The sequence below is a fragment of the Canis lupus genome, chromosome 18, assembly GCF_011100685.1.
Source record: "Canis lupus familiaris isolate Mischka breed German Shepherd chromosome 18, alternate assembly UU_Cfam_GSD_1.0, whole genome shotgun sequence".
NCBI lineage: Eukaryota > Metazoa > Chordata > Mammalia > Carnivora > Canidae > Canis > Canis lupus.
In genome coordinates, this window is record NC_049239.1 from 52,539,813 (window position 1) to 52,564,385 (window position 24,573).

A 24,573-nucleotide genomic window follows, 5' to 3' on the forward strand; every position below is an offset into this window, starting at 1 on the left:
CAATCTTCAAAATAACTAAATAAAAACAAAGCACACCAACTCACCCCGCCCACTAGCAGGCTTTGTGCCCAGAAAAACAGGAGGGGGCGGGGGCTGGCAGCTGGGCTCAAAGTGGATTTAGAACCTCCGTGGGAAAGACCTTCCATAACCTGAAAATACTAGGAGAATGTCTGAGGAGTTCAGAGCTTGCACCACAGGCAAGGTAAGTTCCTTGTGAGTGGGATATGAGGCATCAGTCTTTAGAATGCATAGGTTCTGGGGTGCCTGGCTAGCTCAGTCCCTGGAACATGTGACTCTTGATCCTCAGGTCATGAATTCAAGCCCCTTCTTGAGCACAGAGCTTACTTAAATAAAATAAAATATAAAATAAAACACATAGGTTCTGGAAGAAGAAAAAAGGCCAAAATTAGCAAGAGGTGTCCTTGAGCAATTGAGTAGTGGAGGGGGCAAAAAACAGAAGAAGAAAATTTAGGATCTTACAACACAAAAAAGAAAGAAACAAATTGGAAGCCTCCAACCCTTCCCCCACCAAACAAACAAATGAAAATCCACTAAACTGTGGACTTTGCTCTATTGGTATAAGTGTGCTATTGAACTAGAAATCTTGTAAAACACCCAATACCACAAAAATGAAAAAAGATTATTAGCAGATCTGTATGGAGCTATTATTAAAACCAAAAGGTTTGGGGGGCTCCTTGCCTGACTCAGTTGGTAGATCATGCAACTGTATATCTCAGGGTCATGAATTCAAGTCCCACGTTTTGCGTGGAGCCTACTAACTACAAAAATATGTACATACATACATATCCGCCCTACCAAAAATCAGAAAATAAAACACATCAACTGAAGAAGTCTCCTACTGAAAAAACAACCATGAATCCAAAGAAAAGTATCATTAAAATGAAAGAATGGAAAGAAATGAATATAATTCCCAGCTCAAAACTAGAGAAAGAGACACAAAGTAAACCCAAACAAAGCACAAATGGGGGCAGCCTGGGTGCCTCTACGGTTTAGCGCCGCCTTCAGCCCAGGGCCTGATCCTGGAGACCTGGGATCCAGCCCCACATCAGGCTCCCAGTGGGGAGCCTGCTTCTCCCTCTGCCTGTGTCTCTGCCTCTCTCTCTCTCTGTGTCTCTCATAAATAAATAAAATGGTAGAAGGGGAGGAGGGCGGGGAGTGGGAGTGAATGGGTGATGGCACTGGGGGTTATTCTGTATGTTAGTAAATTGAACACCAATAAAAAATAAATTTAAAAAAAAAGATAAAAAATAAATAAATAAATAAAATCTTAAAAAAAAAAGCACAAATGGGAAAACAATTTAAAAAAATGAATAGACTAGAGAATAAAAATTAGACTTGGATTTTCGTAAAAAATAACAAACAAAAAGTATCAGCTCACTTATTTAAGAAAAGGGGGAGAGAAAACAAGTATAACAAATAAGAAATGACAAGAGGAAAACCATAGACCAAGAAATATTTTTAAATCTTAAGGTTGAGGGATCCCTGGGTGGCGCAGCGGTTTGGCGCCTGCCTTTGGCCCAGGGCGCGATCCTGGAGATCCAGGATCGAATCCCACGTCAGGCTCCCGGTGCATGGAGCCTGCTTCTCCCTCTGCCTATGCCTCTGCCTCTCTCTCTCTCTCTCTGTGACTATCATAAATAAATAAAAAAATAAATAAATAAATAAATAAATAAATCTTAAGGTTGATTTCCAAAATGTCAGAGTGAGGAGCTCAGTAGACTTCCCAGTGAAACAACCATTTCACTGGGAAAAAAATAGTTTTGAAAACCCAACTATTTAATGTCTGGAAATTATCCTACAGGCATATCCAGCGAATGTAGAATTCATTCAAGGAAATCTTAGTAAGAACAGTGAGAGCTTGTAGCATTTGAGCCACAGCCCACTCCTTTCTCTTCCCACCTCGTCCCCCTTCTTTTTTTTTTTTTTTAAGATTTATTTATTTATTTATTTATGATAGATAGAGAGAGGCAGAGACACAGGCAGAGGGAGAAGCAGGCTCCATGCAGGGAGCCCAACGCGGGACTCAATTCCGGGACTCCAGGATCACGCCCTGGGCCAAAGGCAGGTGCCAAACCACTGAGCCATCCAGGGATCTCCCTCGTCCCCCTCCTGTCTTCTGGAAGACAGGCTGTGCAGCCAAGAAAACAAGGGCCTCTTTCTCTCACTCTATTCCCCATTTCTCAGTATAGAGCTAACGTCTCACTCCAGGAGGGGCAAGCCATTAATGTTTGTCATCCCCCTGTCAAGGAAGCCCTCTCTATTCCAGAAAGGTGCAGCAAAAAAAGAAACAGGCATCTTTTCCCCACACACAACCCGCACTTGTAGGGAAGAAGCTCTAGGCCGGGCATGACAGGCCTAAATTACTGGAACCCCATGACTGGAACCCCAGCTCTCTCCCAGGACAGATATTCCATGCCAGGAGGGAAAATCAAGAAGACCATGGGCTACTATCCCCCGCCCCCCCACCAGGTTATAGGGCAGAGACGTCACTCAATGATAATGGGCTGCTTTCCCCCTAGTTCCCACAGGGTGAGGCAGAAGTTCTGCCCAGGTGGAAAGACAGGCCATAAGGACGAAGAGCTCCATAGTTCTGCCTGGAGAAACTGATATTATTTGGGCCAATACCAGCCTGTGGCTTGTCTTCTCATTCCCAGCTCCTAGGTTATAAAAACTGAGGTTTCCATCTTGGGCCTTCCTCACCTTCCCTCTCTTGGATCAGTTATTCTGAGGAAAACCATGCTATGAGCAGTCCCACAGAGAGGCCATGCGGCAAGGAACTGACGTCTCCAGCCAGGGAGGAGCTGAGGCCTGCCCACAACCATGTGAGTGAGCTTAGAAGGTGACTCTTTGGGCCTCGGCCTCTGTGGAGTCTTGAGTTGACTGCAGCCTTGCCTACAGCTAGATTAGCTCATGAGAGACGGAGAGCCAGAGTCCTCAACTAGGTTGCTCCCAGATTCCTGTTGCCCACAAAAGCTAGAATATGGGAGATAACACAACAGATAGCTAGACAGAGGACCAGTCCTAGCAGACATTAAAACAAGTATAAAGCTTCTGTAATTAACACAGCATGGTAGTGTTACAAGAATAGACAAACCAGCAGAATAGAAGAGAAAACCTAACCCAAGTACAGTGGAAACTTGGTATAGGGCAGGAGGCATCTCAATTCCACTAGGGAATAGGTGACCTTTATAATATATGGTGTGGGACAACCCAGTAACCATTAGGATCAAGAAAAAAAAATAGACCTATACACTTCAGGTGGACAAGAATCTAAATGTAAAATATAAAACCATAGAAGCACTGGAGGAAAATTTGAGTGAATTCCTCATTAACCTATGTAGAAAAGGTCTTTCCAACTCTGATTCAAAAATCCTGAGACGGGGCATCTGGCTGGCTCAGTGGTTGAGCATCTGCCTTCGGCTCAGGTCATGGTCCTGGGGTCCTGGGATCGAGTCCTGCATCGGGCTCCCCACAGGAATCCTGTTTCTCCCTCTGCCCATGTCTCTGCCTCTCTCTCTCTCTCTCTCTCTCTCTGCATCTCTCATGAATAAATTTTTTAAAAGTTCCAGAGACAGTAAAAGAGAAGATTAATAAATTTGACTACCTCACATGAAGAAAAGATTTTTTTTTGCATGGCACAAACACCATAAACAAGCTGTGACAGTCATTTTAGGACCCTGAAAGGACAGGTAAGGAGACAAAAATCAACACACTGAAAACGTCTGAGAAGAAAGATAAGAAAATGCTAGACCTCTGATGACATCATTGAATCACTTAATTACTAGAAGAATTCACCACCTACTCAAACTTCTTGTTATATGAAATAATAAATGTCCTTTATTTTAAAGCCTTTAGAAGATGAACCATTTACTTGTTGAAATTATCACATGTTAATACTTGATCCTCATAAAACATTCCAGCAATAGAAAAATTGTGTATAAAATAGAAAACAAAAGCTCCCCACAGCTTCTAAACTAAGACAACTGACAAATCAGAAAAATTTTCAACCTGTATCCTTAATATAGAAAGAACTATTACAATTGAGAGACAAAAGACCAAAACCTAGATTTTTAAAAATGGGGAAAAGATCTGAACAGAAAATTCATAGAATAAAAGACATAAAAATCGTTTTCAAACATACGAAAAAATGTTTAAACCTAAATAAATTAAATCAACACCAAAACACCTATCAGATTGGTAAAAGTAAACAGTGCAATGACATATTTTGTTGGTGAGGCTGTGGTGAAACAGACCTCATGTTGCCAATTGAAACAGGAACTGGTATAAACTTTCTTCTTTTTTTTTTAAGATTTTATTTATTTATTCATGAGAGACACACAGAGAGGCAGAGACACAGGCAGAGGGAGAAGCAGGCTCCATGCAGGGAGCCTGATGTAAGACTTGATCCGCAGACTCTGGGATCACACCCTGGGCCAAAGGCAGAGGCTCAACCGTTGCGCCACCCAGGCATCCCAGTATAAACTTTCTGTAGGAAAATTTGTCAATATCTAACAAAGCTACATATGTACTTACTTTGTGACCCAGCGATGCCACTTCTAGGAATTTCCCCTGATGATACACCTCCAATGATATGAAAATATATACTCACAAGATTATTTATTGAAGCATTGTTTGTCATTGCAAATAACTGAAACAAGCTCTACATACTGCATCATACATGGGAGATGGATGAAGGGATTTAGTACATCCAGACAATAGAGTACTATGCAGCTGTTAAAGGGGAAAAGAAGGGGGCGCCTGGGTGGCTCAGCTGGTTGAGTGACCAACTCTTTATTTCAGCTCAGGTCATGATCTCAGGCTCATGAGATCAAATCCCGCATTGGGCTCTGCTCCCAACATGCAGTCTGTTTGAGATTCTCTCTTTCCCTCTTCCCCTATCCCGCCTCTCCCCACTTGCTCACTCTCTCTCTCCCCCAAATAAATAAGTAAATAAAAAAAAAGGAGGAAAATCTCTATGAACTACAAGGGAGTAATTTCCAGCAGCATATAGGATGCTATCGTTTATGTAAGAAGGAAGAGACTGTAAGAAGATATACCTATATCTATTCATTGTGCAAAAAGAAACACAAGAAGGATAAACCAGAACTAATGACATTTATTATCTTTATGGAGTAGGTGGGAATAGGTGAGAAAGAACCCAAGAATGGAACTGGCCTAGAAGGGGTTAGGGAAGAGTGACACTTCTCTGCGTATAGTTTTTTCTGTAGTGCTGACTCTTAGGCTCATATTAATGTTTTACCTACCCACCAAACAATAAATAAATAAATAAAAGTCAACTTGAATATGTGGGGGGTACCCCAAAAAGAAAATAAGCAGTGAGACGTGAACTTCACTGCATTAAAAATGAGTAACATAACCACACTAAAGGGAGTAGGGAAGATAAAAACTCACCTAGGTCACTTTGGATGCCAGTATTTTGACTACATACTTTAAGGCAAAAGACAGGTACTGAACAACACAGGTATTGCACTCAAATTACAGTATTTGTTTTTCAGAGGGTTATTGGTTAGAAATTCTGAAACTATCTGAGTATATACTTGTAGTAAGCATGTAAGTAATACACGATGGATTATGAGAACCAGATTTCTCACTGTTGAAATAAAGAGTTACAGATAAGGAAGAGGGTAGTGTTGGATTGGAATCAAAAGCATTAGTATAAACTTATCATCTGCCTATATGTTAAACACATATATGACGTGACACATATAACACATGCACACATATATACACACAGAGGGATAGATCCTACTGTACACCTTGAGAGGGCCTAGAGACAAAGACATCCCAGCAACAATGAACACAGCCAATACCCAGATCTTGGTTCTTAAATTCCATGCTCCAATAAAAGTAATCACGGCTCTTCGGAGATATGGTTCATTTCCAGGCTAGGGCAGAGATGAAACAAGATGAGTCTAGAACATCATGCAGTGACAGAAAGTAATGGAGTGCTCAAAAAATGATGGGGGCATTTCAGAAAAACAAGAGTCAACATGAAGGAGCTTCCAAGGGCCAAATCTGGGACAATTTGAGTAATTCAATGAATAGTGATAGTGTATTAGTCAGAGTTCTCCAAAGAAATAGAACCAATGAGCACCTGGGTGGTTCAGTTGGTTTAGCGTATGCCTTCGGCTCAGGTAATGATTCCAAGGTCCTGGGACTAAGCCTCACCTTGGGCTTCCTGCTCAGCAGGGAGTCCACTTCTCCCTCTGTCCCTCCACCCACTGGTGCTCTCTCTTAAATAAACAAACAAACAAATAAATAAATAAAACCTTTAAAAAAAAGAAAGAAACAGAATCACCAGGATATATATGTGAAGAGATTTATTAACAAGAATTGGCTTATGCAATTATGGAGACCATAAAGTCCCACAGTCTGCCATGTGCATGCTGGAGATCCAGGAGAGCCATGGTATAATTCCATCAGAGTCTGAAAACCTGAGAACCAGAAGCACTAAGAGCAGAAGATTGATGTCCGCTTCAAGCAATCAGGCAGGAAGGGGCAAATTCTTCCCCCTCCCCTACAACTTTTTGTTCTCTTCAGACCCCCAATGGATTGGATGATGCCCACTCACATTTGGGACAGCTAACCACTTCAAAGTCCACTGATTGATGAAATGTCTGTTTCATCCAGGAACACCCCCACAGATACACCCCAAAATATCACTTAACCAAATATCAGCATTCCTTGATCTAGTCAAGTTGACACAAAAAAAATATACGACAGATACTAATAATTACCTATAAATAAAATAAATGTTCATGAGTCTATTCTAATATAAATAAGTAAATGGGGGAGAAGAGACATCTCTTCCTTACTGTAGGATTCTAATAAGTAAATATAGAAGGAATGATAGAAATAGAAAATCATCATTAAGCAAATTGCACAGTAATAATTGTTGCAGGCATGACTCATTGATAGATGTTAAAATTAATGGGATCCCTGGGTGGCGCAGCAGTTTAGCGCCTGCCTTTGGCCCAGGGCGCGATCCCCTCAGACCCGGGGTCGAATCCCACGTCAGGCTCCCGGTGCATGGAGCCTGCTTCTCCCTCTGCCTGTGTCTCTGCCTCTCTCTCTCTCTCTCTGTGACTATCATAAATAAATAAAAATTAAAAAAATAATAATAAAAAAAAATTTAAAAAAAATAAAGACATTTAAAAAAAAAAAAAAAAGATGTTAAAATTAATAAGTAAGAGGAGCCTGGCTGACTCAGTCAGTAGAGCATGTGACTCTTGATCTCGGGGTTGTGAGTTTGAGCCATGTTGGGTATAGATATTACTTTAAAAAAGGGCACCCCAGTGGCTTAGCAGTTTAGTGCTGTCTTCGGCCCAAGGCCTGATCCTGGAGACCCGGGATCGAGTTCCACGTCGGACTCCAGTTCCACGTCGGGCTCCAGTCCCACATCGGGCTCCCTGCATGGAGCCTGCTTCTCCTTCCGCCTGTGTCTCTGCCTCTCTCTCTGTGTCTTTCACGAATAAATAAATAAAATCCTAAAAAAAAAAAAAAAAGAATCATGATAAAAAAAAGACGTTACTTAAAAAAATAAAATATTTAAAAAGAAAAATCATATCTAAAAAAATTAGTAAGTAAAAGTATGATGAGAAACAAGATATCTGCATAAATTCAAAGTCTCTCTTCACGAATGTTTACTAATTACAAAGAGAAAAAGTGTAACCTCACAGTGGAGAAACCTAGAACACACTACCTTACCCAAGTGATCGAAGTTTACATGACCATTTATTTATTTTTAAGATTTTTGTTTTACTTATCCATAAGAGAGAGGTGGAGACATAGGCAGAGGGAGAAGCAGGCTCCTTACAGAGAGGCTGATACAGGATTCGATCCCCGGACCAGGATCACACCCTGAGCCAAAGACAGACACCCAACCACTAAGCCACCCAGGTGTCCCAACATGACCATTTATAAGACATACCAACATCATGTACCATCTAATATGAAGCACTTAGAAGAGCACTTCACTTCTGTAGTATTCTTACCCAAAGAATAGCCTCAAAGGAATCATTACAAAACATCAAAATATCCAAACTGAGGGATATCCTAGAAAACAACTGGTTAGTTACAACTCTAAAAAAAAAATGTCAGGTTCATGGAAGAAAAATTAATCTGAGAAATTGTCCCAGATTGAAGACCAAGGAGACATGACAAGTATGGTAGCCAGCCTCCAAAATGGCCTCTGAGCGATGCTGCTGTCATGGAAGAGGGCTGACCCATGGGTATCAATAGGATATTGTGGAAATGACACAGGGTGATTTCTGGAGCTAGGTCAGGAGGACTTTGCAACGTCAGCCTTACTTTCTTTGGGTGAAGCCAGCTGACATGTCATTAGGCCATTCAAGCAACACCATGGAGAGACCCACAAGGCAACGAACTGAAGCCTCCAGTATTTATGTAAATAGGCTATCTTGAAAACAGATCCCCAGTCCTAGTCAAGACATTATATAACCACAGTCCTGGCTGACATCATGAGTGAAAAGTCATCAGAGACCCTGAGCAAGAACTACCCACCTGGGACACCTGGGTGGCTCAGCGGTTGAACATTTGCCTTTGACTCAGAGCATGATCCCAGGGTCCCAGGATGGAGGCCTGCATCTGGCTTCCCACAGGGAGCCTGTTTATCCCTCTGCCTATGTCTCTGCCTCCCTCTCTCTGTTTCTCATGAATAAATATATACAATCTTCAAAACAAAACAAAACAAAACTACCCACCTAAAAGCAGCTCCCAAATTCCTGACCCATAGAAACTATGAAACAATAAGTGTTTGTTGTTTTAAGCTACTAACTTTTAGCATAATTGTTACATAACAATAAGTAAGGGATCCCTGGATGGCTCAGCGGTTTAGCGCCTGCCTTTGGCCCGGGGCGCGATTCTGGAGTCCCGGGATGGAGTCCAGCGTCAGGCTCCCGGCATGGAGCCTGCTTCTCCCTCCTCCTGTCTCTGCTTCTCTCTCTCTCTCTCATGAATAAATAAATAAATCTTTAAAAAAAACAATAAATAATATACCAGTGATATGCAATTTGGAAACATACATGTAAAAACCCTAAGCAAATTAATTATTAGTAATAATAATTACTGAATCTAGAAGTATATCGAAAAGGGGCACCTGGGTGGCTCAACAGTTGAGCATATGCCTTTGACTCAGGTCCTGATCCCGGGGTCCTGGGATCAAGCCCTGCATTGGGCTCCCCACAGGAACCCTGTTTCTCCCTCTGCCTATGTCTCTGCCTCTCTCTCTGTGTCTCTCATGAATAAATAAATAAAATATTTTTTAAAGTTATACAGAAAAGATAACACACTGTGCCTAAATTGTATTTATTCTAAAAAGGCCAGGTTAGGGCCACCTGGGAGGCTCAGTTGGTTAAGCATCTGACTCTTGATCTCAGCTCAGTTCTTGATCTCAAGGTCTCTTGAGTTCAGGCCCTGTGTTAGGCTCCGAGCTGCTCACGGAGCCTACTTAAAATCAATCACTCAATCAGCCAGGTTAGAGATGAGAAATTTAATGAATGCAACTTACCCCTTTAGTAGATGAGAGGAGAAAATTTGCACCATCTCAATGAATGCATAAAGTGCATCTTGCTGGGCCCAGTGAAGTGTACCCCATAGGGCCCACTGCATCAGTAGGGGATGTGTGGCCAAGAGCAACAGGAGAGTCAATGTCTGGGCAGAAAGTTTGATCCAAAAAAAAAAAACAAGAAAGTTTGATCCAAATGTTAAATAGGATCTAGATATTCGGAGGTTTATTGGGCATGCAGTCTGTTTTATACTGAAAAAGCAAACCCTTGCAATTCTTAACTGGAACATTTTGGCAAGTGTATTTATAATAAAATAGTTACTCATGTTTATGAGAGAAATGAAAGCAAGGTAATGAGTTTTAAAATATTATAAATTAGGGTTGTGGGGGTCAGGGAGATGTGTTGGGAGGAAGAAATGGGGGAAACGGCAATGTTGCTAATGTTCTGTTTTTCAAGCTAGGTGTCTAATTTATTATTTCACTCCATTGCTTGTGTATATTTGAGATCAATTATTTTGTACATATCCAACAGTTCATAATTTTATTTTTTTATTTTTATTTTTTTATTTTTTCAGTTCATAATTTTAAAAGGTGAACTCATCAGGCTGCCTCTAAACCTGCAGTCTCCCATTATTCCCCATAGAGAATAATTCTTTCATACAGAAGCCTGGGGCTACTTAGCTTCCCCCACATTCACTCAAATACTGCATCCTGGCCCCCTCTATCCCTTCAGGGTGTCTGTCCACCCTGCACAAACCAGAGCAGGCTGTTTCTATCTCTGAGTGCTGCATCAGCTTCCTGACCACTCTTCCTGCTCCAGCTGGAGCCCCTCCCTCCTCCCTCTATGGTAGCCATGACGATATTTCCCAGTGCCAATCTGCTCTTCCATCTCCAGCTTAAACTCTGCAGCATCTTCCCACTGACTCTGGTATAAAGCTGGCTGTTTACAAGGCCGGATGTGCTCAGTCTCCACTCACCTCTACAGACTCATGTTCAGCCATTCTCAGCCTCACTCCTCAAGCTCATCACTCAGGGAGTCTCATTGTTTCCTAAAATACACCTGCACTTTCAGGCCAGGGGAGTCTTCCTACTGATGCTGTTTCTTTTTCCTGTCCTCCCGCCCTATGCTCTAATCATCTTCTGGTTCCATCCTAAATGTCACTCCCTCATCCCATTTTTCTTTTCTTTTTTTTTATTATTCATTAGCAAGCATGACCTTTGAAAACCTCCCTAACAATCTCTCTCACTTTCTTTATCTGTGACTTCCAGCCCAATGCAGATCTCCAGGGAGCTCCAAGGGCTCCAGGGGATGGCCAAGTCGCAAGATAGAGGGAGCCCGGGTTCTTGCATAACTGGGTGGGAGCCTGTCCTCCGATTGCTCGTCACAATCAAAGATACCTGCTATATTAGTTATCTGTTGCTGTATAAAAATTACCCCGGGGGATCCCTGGGTGGCGCAGCGGTTTGGCGCCTGCCTTTAGCCCAGGGCGCGATCCTGGAGACCCGGGATCGAATCCCACGTCGGGCTCCCGGTGCATGGAGCCTGCTTCTCCCTCTGCCTGTGTCTCTGCCTCTCTCTGCCTCTCTCTCTCTCTCTCTCTGATTATTATAAATAAATAAAAAATTAAAAAAAAATTACCCCAGAACTTTGGTTTAAATAAAAAAACAACTTACCACTTCACTGTTCCATGGGTTAGGAAATTTAGGAGCAACAGAGCTAGGAAGTTCTGACTCACCATTTTTCATGAGGTTTGCAGTTAAGATGTCAACCAGAGCTACCGTATCTGAAGGCTCGGTAGGGGCCAGAGGCTTTCAGGTCCCCCTCCCTGGGGACTCATTCACATGGCTGTGGGCTACAGGGCCTCCACCCCATACCATGTGGTCCTGTCCAGAGGGCTGCTCCAGTCTTCCTGCCATGGCATCTGGCTGCCCCCAGAGTCAGAGAGCCAGCAGGAAGCTAAAGTGCTGTTTGTGACCAAGTCTCACAAGTCACACCATTGCTTTTGTTTTAATCTGCTCTTTAGACACAAATTACTGAGACCAGTTTACACTCAAAGAGAGGAGAACTAGGGGCACCTCTTGAAAAGAGGAGTATTGGGGCACCTGGGTGGCTGAGTGGTTGAGTGTCTGGCTTTTGCTCAGTTCATGATCCCTGGGTCTTGACCTGAGCCAGCCTCTGTCTGTGTCTCTGCCTCTCTGTGTCTCTCATGAATAAATAAATAAAATCTTAAAAAAAAAAAAAAAAAAAAAAGAGTATCAAGAGCACATGGATGCATCCTAGGAGCAGCCCACCCTGGCTGAACCCATTCATTCGCCTGTGTATTTCCGGCACCTGAGGGCTGCCTCACAGTGGACTTGGGCCGTGGGGTCCCTGGGCTCCCACCTTCTGGAATTCTCCTGTGTTTCTGTACTCAGATCCCACTCCTCTTTCTTTCTTTCTTTCTTTCTTTCTTTCTTTCTTTCTTTCTTTCTTTCTTTCTTCTTTCTTTCTTTCTTTCTTTCTTTCTTTCTTTCTTTCTTTCTTTCTTCTTTCTTTCTTTCTTTCTTTCTTTCTTTCTTTCTTTCTTTCTTTCTTTCTTCTTTCTTTCCTTTCTTTCTTTTAAAGACTTTATTTATTTATTCATGAGAGAGGCAGAAACACAGGCAGAGGGAGAAGCAGGCTCCATGCAGGGAGCCCAACGTGGGACTCGACCCTAGGTCTCCAGGATCAGGCCCTGAGCTGAAGGTGGTGCTAAACCGCTGAGCCACTGGGCTGCCCCCAACTCCCCTTTCTGATGTAACTGGGTGTGACATCTCATTGCTCCTCCCACTTCCCACACTCACTCCCTTGTCCTGGTCCTGTATCTACTCGAGCCCACATCTGTGCATACCTCCTGCAGAGAGAGGACTGTCCTCCCTTCACTCTGGGTCCTTCTCACCTGCTCCACCTCCCTTCCCTTCTTGATTTCCCAAAGTCAACACTTCTCTGTGTGTTCCCTTGTTTATTTGTTGTCTATTGACTGGAAGCTCCGGGAACAGGGAATTTTTTTTTAAGGATTTTTTTTTTTAATTTAAAAGATTTTATTTTTTATTTATCCCTGAGAGACACAGAGAGAAGCGGAGACATAGACAGAGGAGAAGCAGGCTCCTCACAGGGAGCCCAATGTGGGACTCGATCCCCAGACCAGTATCACGGCCTGAGCCAAAGGCAGACGCTAATCTGCTGAGCCACCCAGACATCCTAAGATTTTATCATTATTGGAAAGAGAGACAGCACAAGCTAGGGGAGCTGCAGGCAGAGGGAGAGGAAGAAGCAGGCTCCCTGCTGAGCAGGAAGCCCAGCCCAGGGCTCCATCCCAGGACCCTGAGATCATGACCTGTGCTGAAGTTAGACACTTCACTGACTGAGCCACCCAGCTGCCCCAGAACAGGGATTTTTATGTTTTGCTCACTAATGCATTCTTTACACTTAGCATAAGGGCTGGCTCATGGTGGGCATGCAGGAAATACTTGCTGGATAAAGAAATGACTGAATCAGGGACACCTGGGGGGCTCAGTCAGTGAAGCGTATGCCTTTGGCTCAGGTCATGATCCTGGGGTCTTAGGATCAAGCCCCACATCGGGCTCCCTGCTCAGCAGGGAGCGGGATCCCTGCTCCCTCCTGCTTCTGCCTCTCTTGCTTGTGCTCTCTCTCTCTCAAAGAAATAGTCTTTTAAAAAAAAAAACTGAATCAGTGGCAGGAGGGAAACTCCATCCATTCTAATGGGAAAGAGGCAGGAGGAAAAGTGTGTGTCCCACATTTCCTGCACCAAGCAAGAAGGCTCATGAGGCCACAAAGTATCATTTTGGTCTCTACTGAGTCCCCAGCACACAGCCCTGTGCCTGGCACATAACAGGCCCTATAAGCTAATGTGTTGATTGGCCAAGTGCTGATTATCCAAGCCAGTAACTTATTGCCCCCAACACCTTTCTTTGTAATACACTTGGGTAACAGGTGCTGTCCCTGTCCCTGTATTCTGTGTCCCTTTCATAGATGTCCTCAGGTTCCATGTTCAGAGTTATGACCTGGCCTCACTCCTGGCCACCTGCTCCTTGCAGCGGTCAGAGACTTGGGTTCCCTGTCCCTGCTTTGTCCCTCCAAAGACACGCAGGTTGTCTAGCTCAGTGGTGATTCTTCCCTGGCTTTGCCCAGAGACTATGGGGAATGGCTGAGGCCCAGATACTCCTGGAGTTGAGAGTGGAACTCACCACAGGTCCTGGGGAGTTGGTGCACAAGAAGTGCAACTAGGGAATGTTGGGGAACCAGTGTCCTAGCTTGGCCACTCTCCAGCAGGGTGACTCCGCTAAGTTCCCTAGCCTCTCTGAGCTTCAACTTTCTCATCAGTAAAATGGCAACTTGGGGCACCTGACTAGCTCAGTCAGTAGAGCATGCAACTCTTGAACTTTGGGTCATGGGTTCAAGCCCCACGTTGGGCTTAGAGCTTACTTTAGAAAAACTGGCAATTTGTCATAGGAATTGAGAAGATGGATGTGTTACAAAGTAAAGAGGGTGAGAGTGGGGCTGTGGGGCTACCCTGCCTGGGTTTCAGTCCTGAGTTTGTCTTTCCCTATTAGTTGTGCAAACCTCAGGCAAGTTATCTAATCTTTCTGTACCTTAGTTTCCCCATTTATGAAAGAAGCATGATAATAGTACCTGGCTTATGGGATTGTTCTGATCCAGTCATACAATCAGAACTCAACACACACGGGCTGTGTGATCATCCTTACAGCTTACATCACACACATAGGAGTTATTATTATTATTCCGAACTTTGCGCTGACAGAGGTCACAGACACAGGAACAATTGCAATACAGCATTAGATGAGACTGTGTTCACATCGGCTCAATGCCACCATCAACAAGGGAGGGAGAGATTCGTTTAGGTTTACAGCTGATGCCTGAGAGTGTCTTTGGATGTGCACTAAGCATTTTCCGGGCAAACAGGAGGAGGAAAGTGTCTTACACAAAGGAAAAGCAAATGAGAAGAAAGTTATGCTGAAGAGATGAGCAGAGTTTGAGGGAGGAGGACAAGTGAAGGTTGGCCACAACACAAAGTGCACGAGGGATGGCGGGGAGGCAGCAGGTCACGTAAGGATCCAAATGCCCAGTGAGAGCAGTGAGTGGATGCGGGTGTAGCCATCTGGCTCACCTGGCATCTGTCCCAGCCTCCTCCCAGCTTCCTTCTTGGACTGCAGAGTTTGTATTGGGGAAAAAAAAAAAAAACATGTTCCAGCTGTTCAATTGCAATCATGTGAGACTTAACTCTGGAACTGAGTGAAATGGAGGGCCACCCCTGACCCCCAGGCATTCCTTCTGCTGGTGTGACTCCAGCAAGCATGGTGTGGCTCTGGAACCACTGCACTGGGGAAGCTTCCAGGTCCCTGGATGGCAGTTATCACCTCACCAGGACAGCTGTCTTTGCACTGCCTGTGATATGTCACCTTCAGTGGCTCTGACTGAAACCTTGCCCAGGAAATGATTTAGAACAATTCCAAAAGAAACTGTCCCTTCAATCCTCCACGAAGCTGCTGTCTTGTGTCCCTGATTCTGCCAGAAACTACCACTCCAGGGCTGTCAGGCCTGAGTCAATGCCATTATCTACCCATCTATTCATCATCCAAATGTTTATTTATTCACTTTTTCAATATTCACTGAACTCTTGTTTTGTACCAGGCCCTGGGGCTGGGAACCATGAGATAAACCAGACATTATGCCCACTGTTGGAGTTATCTATTGCTATGAAACAAACCACCCTAAAATGTAAAGTTTTACAACAATAGCCACCATTTATTTCTTTACAACTTTGCAACTGGGGCAAGGTCTCAAGTGGAGAGCTCTTTTCTCCTGCATACGGCATCATCTGGAGCAGCTGGTTGTTTTACCAGCAAAAGCTAAAGATGGGTTTATTCGGGAACTGCTGAGAATTACAACCTGGAAGCTACAAGGAAGTTCCAGCAAAACCACAGGTAAGTAACTCCCTGAACAAAGAGAGGACCACTCTTTAATAAAGGAAAAAGGGGAGTTGGGAGTTATAAATTAAAAATCTATTGGAGTAAACTGGGAACTTGAACTATAGTGGCTTATAAATTAAAAATCTGGGGATAGTAGCTCAGCAGTTTAGTGCCTGCCTTTGGCTCAGGGCGTGATCCTGGAGTCCCGGGACTGAGTCCCACATCGGGCTCCCTGCATGGAGCCTGCTTCTCTCTCTGCCTGTGTCTCTGCCTCTGTGTGTGTGTCTCTCATGAGTAAATAAATAAATTTAAAAAAAAAAAATCTATTAGAGTAAACTGGGAGCTTGAAGTATAGTGGCTTCTCAATGGCTGAACTGTGACTGTCTTTGACTGTTGCTGGGGCAGGAAGAAATTTTCCTTCCTCCCACTGGGATAGCACAGAAGTATCTACTTGCAGGATCCCACTCTTCCCTTTGGGTCTGCGGTAGACCCCTAGTGCTGGGCTTGAGAGCTCCCCCTGCTGGCCTCCTAGCTCCATCCTAAATGAGATTTCCTTTTATTGATTTTCACACCAGCATGAGCTTTGTCTAGAGAAGAAACAGAATGTAATAAGTATGTCAGATAAATGATGGGACAAATTCCTGCTGTGTGCCCCTGGAGCCAATACCCAGCTGAATTAGGAGTGGGCATGGCTGCTCAAGGAGTGCCAAGAATGTCTCCATTTCAATGTGTGCCCCATGCAACAAAGCTTATGTCCACAGAACTGGGACAGGTAACGAGCAGGAGTGACCTTGGCTGCTGGAACTGGAAAGCACTGGCCCCATCTAAGCAGCTCTAATCAGGAAGTTGGACTCAGTGGGGCCACACAGCCAAGTTTCCTGGAGAAGCCAGGCATCCTTACCTCTTATGTGAAATCTTATACATTTTAAGCAATGACAATTGATAAAAATTATCAGTGCTGTGCAGGTCTAACAAAACTCAACCATCTAGCTGGATGTGCCTATGGGCAGACAGCTGAGGTCTCTGATCTGAAGGCTATTTGTCCTCCAGAATACCAACGGTGCCCTCCTCCATGAAGCCTCAGGCTTACTCTGCCACGCAGCTCCCAACAACCCAGAATTACTGCTGTCTTTATTTTTAAATCCTTACTTTTCTGTTTATGAAAGGAATCCTCTTTCTTGGTGAAAAATTCAAACCTTACAGAAATTTTTTATTTTTTTAGAAATTTCTAATATAACCTATGAACACGGACCTAGTCCTACCTCTACCTTTCCACCTGATAGTTGGTGAATATTCCTTCAGATATTCTAAGAATCTTTTTTCCAGTTCACAAAATTGAAATCTTACTGAATAACCACTTTATAAACTTTTTTTATAATAACATAGGATGAACAACTTTTCATGGCAGTGGCATTGATCTAAATTCAATCTTCTTGGGATGCCTGGGTGGCTCAACGGTTGAGCATCTGCCTTTGCTCAGGGCATGATCCCAGTTTAGGGATCGAGTCCCACATCAGGATCCCTGTGAGGAGCCTGCTTCTCCTTCTGCCTATGTCTCTGTCTCTCTCTGTGTCTCCCATGAATAAATAAATAAAATCTTTTTAAAAATAAATAAAAATAAATAAATTCATCTTTCTTAATGCCTGTGTTTAGGAGACACAGTGGTCAAGGTGAATGATTGTGAAATCAGATAGACCCAAGTTCAAAGCCTATGTCTAAATAACTGATCAAATGGCTCAACCTCTCTGAGACTCCATTTCCTCATCTATAAAATGAGAGAAAAAATGGTGTCTACCTTGCAAGGATTAAGTGAAAACATGAATGTAGGGTCTTGTACATATTATGCATTTGATGAACTTTAGCTACTACTATAGCATTCTACTGTATGGTTATATAATTTCACCATTGATGGTCATGTAGGTTGTTTCTAAATTTTCTATATTACAAATTGTGCTTCAGTGAATTCTTTGTCAAGATGGATTCCTAGATTGAAATTGCTGGGTCATGGGTATCTGCATTTTTTTTTTTTGACTTACTGAAATTCTCAAAATCATTTTATAAACGATCACACAAGTAATAGATGAATACATTCCCTTTCATATGGTTTTAAGCTGCTCATAGGTATGCAGGGTAAAACACAGCCATCTCTCTTCACAACACTCCTCTCTCCATCCCACCTCCTCTTCTTTTTCCTAGAGATGTCCCCTTTATTTTTTTAATTTTTTTTTTAAGTAGACTAACATGAGGCTTGAACTCACAACCCTGAGATCAAGACCTGAGCTGAAAAAAAAAAAAAAAAAAAAAAGACCTGAGCTGAGATCAGATACTTAACCAACTGAGTAACTCAGGTGCCACTAGTCATCCCTTTAAAAGTGTATTCTTAATAGATGCATGTAATACGTAGTATGTATATAAATACACACAGCTTTTTTCTTTACATCAATGAAATCATACTTCTAACATTTAAGTTACTTTTTTAACCTAATAAAATGTCTGTAAGTTACTTTTTTAACCTAATAAAATGTCTTAGAAATTTCTCTACATTAGAGACTTACCTCATTCTTATTATTTAAGGAAATATTCCAGAACACAAAAAGAGAAAACTATAGGGTGCCTGGCTGATTCAGTGAAGCATGAGAGTCTTGATCTTAGGGTTGTGGGTTCGAGCCCCACATTGGGTGTAGAGATTGCTTTAAAATAAAGTCTTTTTTAAAAATCTAAATGTCTTATACATCATATACTATATATATATGTGTGTGTGTGTGTTTATATCACTTTAAAAAAAATACTTGGTATTGGGGCACCTGGATGGCTCAGTCGGTGAAACATGGAACTCTTGATCTTGGGGTTGTGAGTTTGAGCCCTTCATTGGGTGTGGAGATTGCCTTAAAATAAAATCTTAAAAAAAAAAAAGTAGACACACCTATGTACCCTCCACCAGTTTAGGAAAGGAAGCATTTGTTTTTGTTTTGTTTTTTAAGATTTTATTTATTTAGAGAGAGTGGGAGAGAAGGGTAGAGAGAGCAGGAGAGAAAGAATCTCAAGCAGACTCCTCGCTGAGCTGGGAGCCCAATGCTGGGTTTGATCCCATGAGCCTGAGATCATGACCTGAGCCAAAACCAGAGTTGAATGCTCAAAGGACTGAGCCAGGTTCCCCACATTTTTATAAAGTTTTATTTATTTAAATAGTTTCTACATTCAGCCTGAGGCTCAAACTCACAACCCCGAGATCAAGAGTTGCATGCTCTTCCAACTGAGCCAGCCAAGCGCCCCCATATATAGCTACATTTGAAAATAAACTCTAATGTTCCATGAAAAACTGTTTTTATCTAGATTGAAATGTTAGGTCAATTTGGAGGAGAACTGACATTTCCTGCCAGAAATACATGAAGGTACCAATACCTCTACATCCTTGCTAACATTTGCTATTGTTGGTCTTTTTGTGTACGTCTTTTTTTATTATAACCATCCTAGTGGGTGTGAAGTGATCTCAGCGTGGTTTGGATTTGCATTATTTTCATGGGACTATTGGCCATTTAAAGAAATTTCTGTTCAAATCCTTTGCTATTTTTGAATTGGGTTGTCTTTTTACTTCTGAGTTGTAAGAGTTCTTTTTATATTCTAGATACAAATCTTTTATCAAATATATGATTTGCAAATGTTTTCTTCTGTGAGTTGTCTCTTCAATTTTTGGATGATTCTTTTGAAACACAAAAGTTTTAAATTTTAACGATGTCTGATTTTTAAAAAATATTTATTTATTTATTTATTTATTTATTTATTTATTTATTTATTCATGAGAGACACACAGAAAGAGAGGCAGAGACACAGGTAGGGGGAGAAGCAGGCTCCTCACAGGGAGCCCAATGCAGGACTCAGTCCCCCAACCGGGGATCACGCCCTGAGCCCAAGGCAAGACACTCAACCGCTGAGCCACCCAGGCGTCCCAATGATGTCTGATTTATCTAGTTTTTCTGACATTGCTGTGCTTTTGCTGTCATAGCCAAGAAATCATCATCTAACCGAAGGTCATGAAAATTTATGGCTGGTTTATTTCTAAGATTTTCATAGTTTTAGGTCTTACATTTAGGTCTTTGATCCACTTTGAACTAATTTTTTGTGTATGATGTGAGGTGGGGTTCCTAGCACCATTTGTTGACAAGACTATTTTCCCCCCACTGCATTATGTTGGCACTCTTGATGATAATCAATTGACTATAGGATGCCTGGGTGGCACAGTGGTTGAGCATCTGCCTTGGGCTCAGGGTGTGATCCCGGTTGGGGGACTGAGTCCTGCATCGGGCTCCCTGTGAGGAGCCTGCTTCTCTGTGCTAATGTCTCTGCCTCTCTGTTTCTCATGAATAAATAAATAAAATCTTTAAAAAAAAAAAAAAGGAAATAACCAATTGACCATAAATGTCTGTGCTTATTTCTGGACTTTTTTTTTTTAAGATTTTTATTTATTGGGCAGCCCCAGTGGCGCAGCAGTTTGGTGCCGCCTTCAGCCCAGGGCCCGATCCTGGAGAGCCAGGATCGAGTCCCACGTTGGGCTCCCTGCATGGAGCCTGCTTCTCCCTCTGCCTGTGTCTCTGTCTCTCTCTGTGTGTGTCTCTCATGAATAAATAAAATCTTTTAAAAATAATTTTAAAAAATAAATATAAAATCAGGAAGTATGAGTACTCCAACTTTCTTCTACCTTTTCAAGAATGTTTTCTCTCTTCTGGGTTTCATGCATTTCCACATGAATTTGAAGATAATCACCTCGTAAATTTTTGCAATGAAGGCAGCAGGGATTTTGACAGGGATTGTTGAATTTTTAGATCAATTTTGGGGACTATGCCACCTAACAATATTAAGTCCTATAATCCATAGATATGAGATATTTTCCCATTAATTTAGATGTTTAATTTCTATCAACAATGTTTTATAATATTCAGTGTACCAGTCTTATACTTCTCTTGTTTAATATATTCATAAACATTTTATTCTTTTCATTGCATTGTAAATGGAATTTTCTTGATCTTATTTGTGGGTTGTTCATTGCTAGTGAATAAAAATACAATTGAGTTTTGAATACTGATCTTCTATCCTGCAACCTTGCTGAACTCATTTACTAACTGTAGTATTTTTTGATGGATTCCTTAGGATTTTCTGTAGAAGATCCTACCATTTGCAAGCAGAGATACTTTGATTTCTTCCTTTCTAACTAGATGTCTTTTATTTCTTTTCTTACTTAATTACCCTCGCTAAAACTTTCAGTATAATACTGATTAGAAGTGATAAGGGTGGACATTCTTTTCTTGAATCTGATCTTAGAGGGAAAGCATTCAGTCTTGTACTGTTATGTAAAATGTTAGCTGTGCTAACACATGGCTGCGTGATAAATACCATTTATCAGGTCCAGGAAGTTTCAGTAGATTCCTACTTTGGGTTATTTTTTTAAAGATTTTATTTATTTGAGAGAGAGAAAGAGAGAGCACAAGCAGGGGGAGGGGCAGAGGGAGAGAGAGAAGCAGACTCTCCACTGAGTTTGGTGCTCGACAGAGGCTCCACTCTAGGACCATGAGATCATGACCTGAGCTGAAATCAGACACTTAACTGACTGAGCCACCCAGGTGCCCCTAGTTTTGGTTATTTTAAAAATTATTTTTATTTATTTTTATTAAGTTTTAACTTTTAATTACAATATAGTTAACTTACGGTGTTCTGTTTCATGTGTACAATATAGTGATTCAACAATACATTACTCATGCTTATCATGATAAGTGTACTCTAAATCCCCTTCATCTATTTCACCCATCCCCCTGCCCACCTTCCCTCTGGTAACCCTCTGTTCTCTATAGTTAAAAGTCTGTTTGTCTCCTTTTTTCCCCCTTTGTTCGTTTGTTTTGCTTCTTGAATTCCAAATATGAGTGCAATCATGTGGTATTTGTCTTTCTCTGACTTATTTCACTTAGCATTATACTCTCTAGCTCCATCCATGTTGTTGCAAATGGCAATATTTCATTCTTTTTAAGGCTAATACTCCATTCTGTATATATACCACATCTTCTTTATCCATTCATCTATCAAGGGACATTTGGGCTGCTTCCATGATTTGGCTATTGTAAATATGCTGCAGTAAACATAGGGACGCATGTGTCCTTTTGAATCAAGTTTTCATATTCTTTGAATAAATACCCAGTAGTGTGATTACTGGATCATAGGGTAGTTCTATTTCTTTTTTTAAGATTTTATTTATTTGACAGAGGGAGAGAGAGAGAGAGAGAGAGAGAGCAAGCGAGCACAAGCCGGGGGAGCCACAGGCAGAGGAAAAGGGAAAAGCTCAGCGGGGAGCCCAATGTGGGGCTCAATCCCAAGACCCTGGGATCATGACCTGAGCCAAAGTCAGATGTTTAACTGACCGAGCCACTCAGGTGCCCCTATTTTTTTATGGACCTCCATACTGTTTTTCACAGTGGCTGCAGTTCGCATTCCCGCCAATAGTGCATTGTGGGTTCCTTTTTTCTACATCCTCGCCAACACTTGCTGTTTCTTATGTTTTTTTTTTTTTAGCCATTCTGACAGGTGTGATGTGATATCTCATGATGGTGATTTTGAATTGCATTTCTCTGATGATGAGTGATGATAGCTCCCTGTGCTCTCTTCTAGGATTTTTACGGTTTCAGGATTCACATTTAGGTCTTTAATCCATTTCAAGTTTTTTTGTGTGTGTGTGGTGTAAGAAAGTGGTCCAGTTTTCCCAAAACCATTTATTGAAGAGACTTTTTCAATTGTATACTCTTGTCTCTTGTCAAAAATTAATTGATCATGTAATTAATTGATCATATAAAGGATGTTCACTCTCACCACTGGGTTTCTTTCCAGACTTTCTATCCTGTTCTGTTGATCGATGTGTCCGGTTTTAAAATAAGATTTTATTTATTTGAAAGCACCAGCAGGGGGAGGGGCAGAGGGAAAGGGAGAAGCAGACTTCCCACTAAGCAGGGAGCCTGATGTGGGGCTCAATCTCAGAATCCTGGGATCATGACCTAAGCCGAAGGCAGGCACTTTAACCAACTAAGCCACCCAGGTGCCCCTCATGTGTGTATTTTTGTGCCAGTACCATACTGTTTTGATTACTACAGCTTTGCAGTATAACTTAAAACCTGGACTTGTGATACCTCCAGCTTTGGTTTTTTTTTTTTTTTTTTCTTTTTCAATATTATGTTGGATATTTGGGGTGTTTTGTCATTCCATACAAATTTTAGGATTGTTTGTTCTAATTCTGTGATAGGAATTACATTATGTTTGTAGATTGCTTTGGGTAGTATGGACATTTTAACAATATATATTCTTTACAACCCCTGAGCATAAAATATCTTTCCATTTGAATCATTTTCAATGTCTTTTAAAAAAGACTTATTTATTTATTTATTTATTTATTTATTTATTTATTTATTTATTTATTCATGAGAGACACAGAGAGAGAGAGAAAGAGAGAGAGAGAGAGAGAGAGAGAGAGAGGTAGAGGGAGAAGTAGGCTCCCTGCAGAGAGCCTGATGTGGGACTCCATCCCAGATCCCAGGATCAGGCCCTGAGCTGAAGGCAGATGCTCAACCGCTGAGTATCCCTAAATCATCCTCAATGTCTTTCATCAATGTCTCATAGTTTTCAGAGTACAGGTCTTCCACTTCTTTACTTAAGTTTATTCCTATGTATTTTATTATTTTTGGCACAATTGTAAATAAGATTGCTTTCCTAATTTCTCTTTGTGCTTAATTTCTCATTATTGGTGTATAGGAATGCAGTGGGTTTCTGTACATTGATTTTATATGCTTTGACCTTAGTAAATTCATTTATCAGAGACTTCCTCCTAAGATGAGGAACAAGACAAGGATGTCCACTCTCACCACTTTTATTCAACATAGTTCTGGAAGTCCTGGCCACAGCAATCAGATAAGAAAAGGGAATATGGGATCCCTGGGTGGCGCAGCGGTTTGGTGCCTGCCTTTGGCCCAGGGCGCGATCCTGGAGACCCGGGATCAAATCCCACGTTGGGCTCCCTGCATGGAGCCTGCTTCTCCCTCTGCCTATGTCTCTGCCTCTCTCTCTCTCTCTTTGTGACTATCATGAATAAATAAATAAAATATTTAAAAAAAATTAAAAAAAAAAGAAAAGGGAATAAAAGGCATCCAAATTGGTAAAGAATAAATAAAACTTTCACTATTTGAAGATGACATTATGGGGATCCCTGGGTGGCTCAGTGGTTTAGCGCCTGCCTTTGGCCCAGGGCATGATCCTGGAGTCCCAGGATCGAGTCCCGCGTTGGGCTCCCTGCATGGAGCCTGCTTCTCCCTCTGCCTGTGTCTCTGTCTCTGTCTCTCTCTCTCTCTGTGTCTCTCATGAATAAATAAAACCTTAAAAAAAAAGATGACATTATATTATATATAGAAAGCCCTATAGTTATTTTTAATCATGCAAGTGTTTGATATTCTTTTAAATCTTTCTTTTTTTATTTTAAAGATTTTATTTATTTATTCATGAGAGAGAGAGAGAGAGAGAGAGAGAGAGAGAAGCAGAGACACAGGCAGAGGGAGAAGCAGGCTCCATGCAGGGAGCTGGGTGTAGGATTCGATCCTGGGACTCCAGGATCACGCCCTGGGCGTAAAGGCAGGCACTAAACTGCTAAGCCACCCAGGGATCCCCTAAATCTGCCTTTCTAATGGATTAAACGTTATTGCAATAGATGGATCTAACCATTCTCTTCCTAATGGACATGTGGGGATTTTTTTTCTTTCCTATCATATCTTCTTCCCATTTTACATGTTATTATATGCAGTATTTTAATTTTTTTATCCTCACTTATTAAAAATCTAATTTGTGGGGCATCTGGGTGGCGCCATCAGTTAAGTGTCTGACTCTTGGTTTCAGCTGAGGTCATGATCTCAGGGTCATATGATCAAGCCTCATGATAGGCTCTGCACTGTGTGTAGAATCCTCTTGAGTCTCTCTCTCCCTCTCCTGTCCACTCCCCCCCAAAATCTAATTTGTGA

At 41.9% G+C, this 24,573-nt stretch overlaps 1 protein-coding gene across 9 annotated transcripts in view; it reads right to left on the reverse strand.

The window, feature by feature from the left end:
• The window catches only part of SPDYC (speedy/RINGO cell cycle regulator family member C), a 42,735-nt gene that overhangs the window by 13,355 nt on the left and 4,807 nt on the right, over positions 1 to 24,573 (reverse strand). For 6 of the 9 annotated variants that reach the window (XM_038564008.1, XM_038564005.1, XM_038564007.1 and 3 more), the window contains exon 2: positions 9,572 to 9,714. The exons of 1 other annotated variant lie outside the window; for it this stretch is intronic. The gene's annotated coding sequence lies outside the window, so the exon portion shown is untranslated. Of the gene's footprint in view, positions 1 to 9,571; positions 9,715 to 11,304; positions 12,002 to 24,573 lie in introns of those variants that run through there. 2 more of the 9 variants (XM_038564001.1, XM_038564003.1) reach the window with 2 other exon arrangements.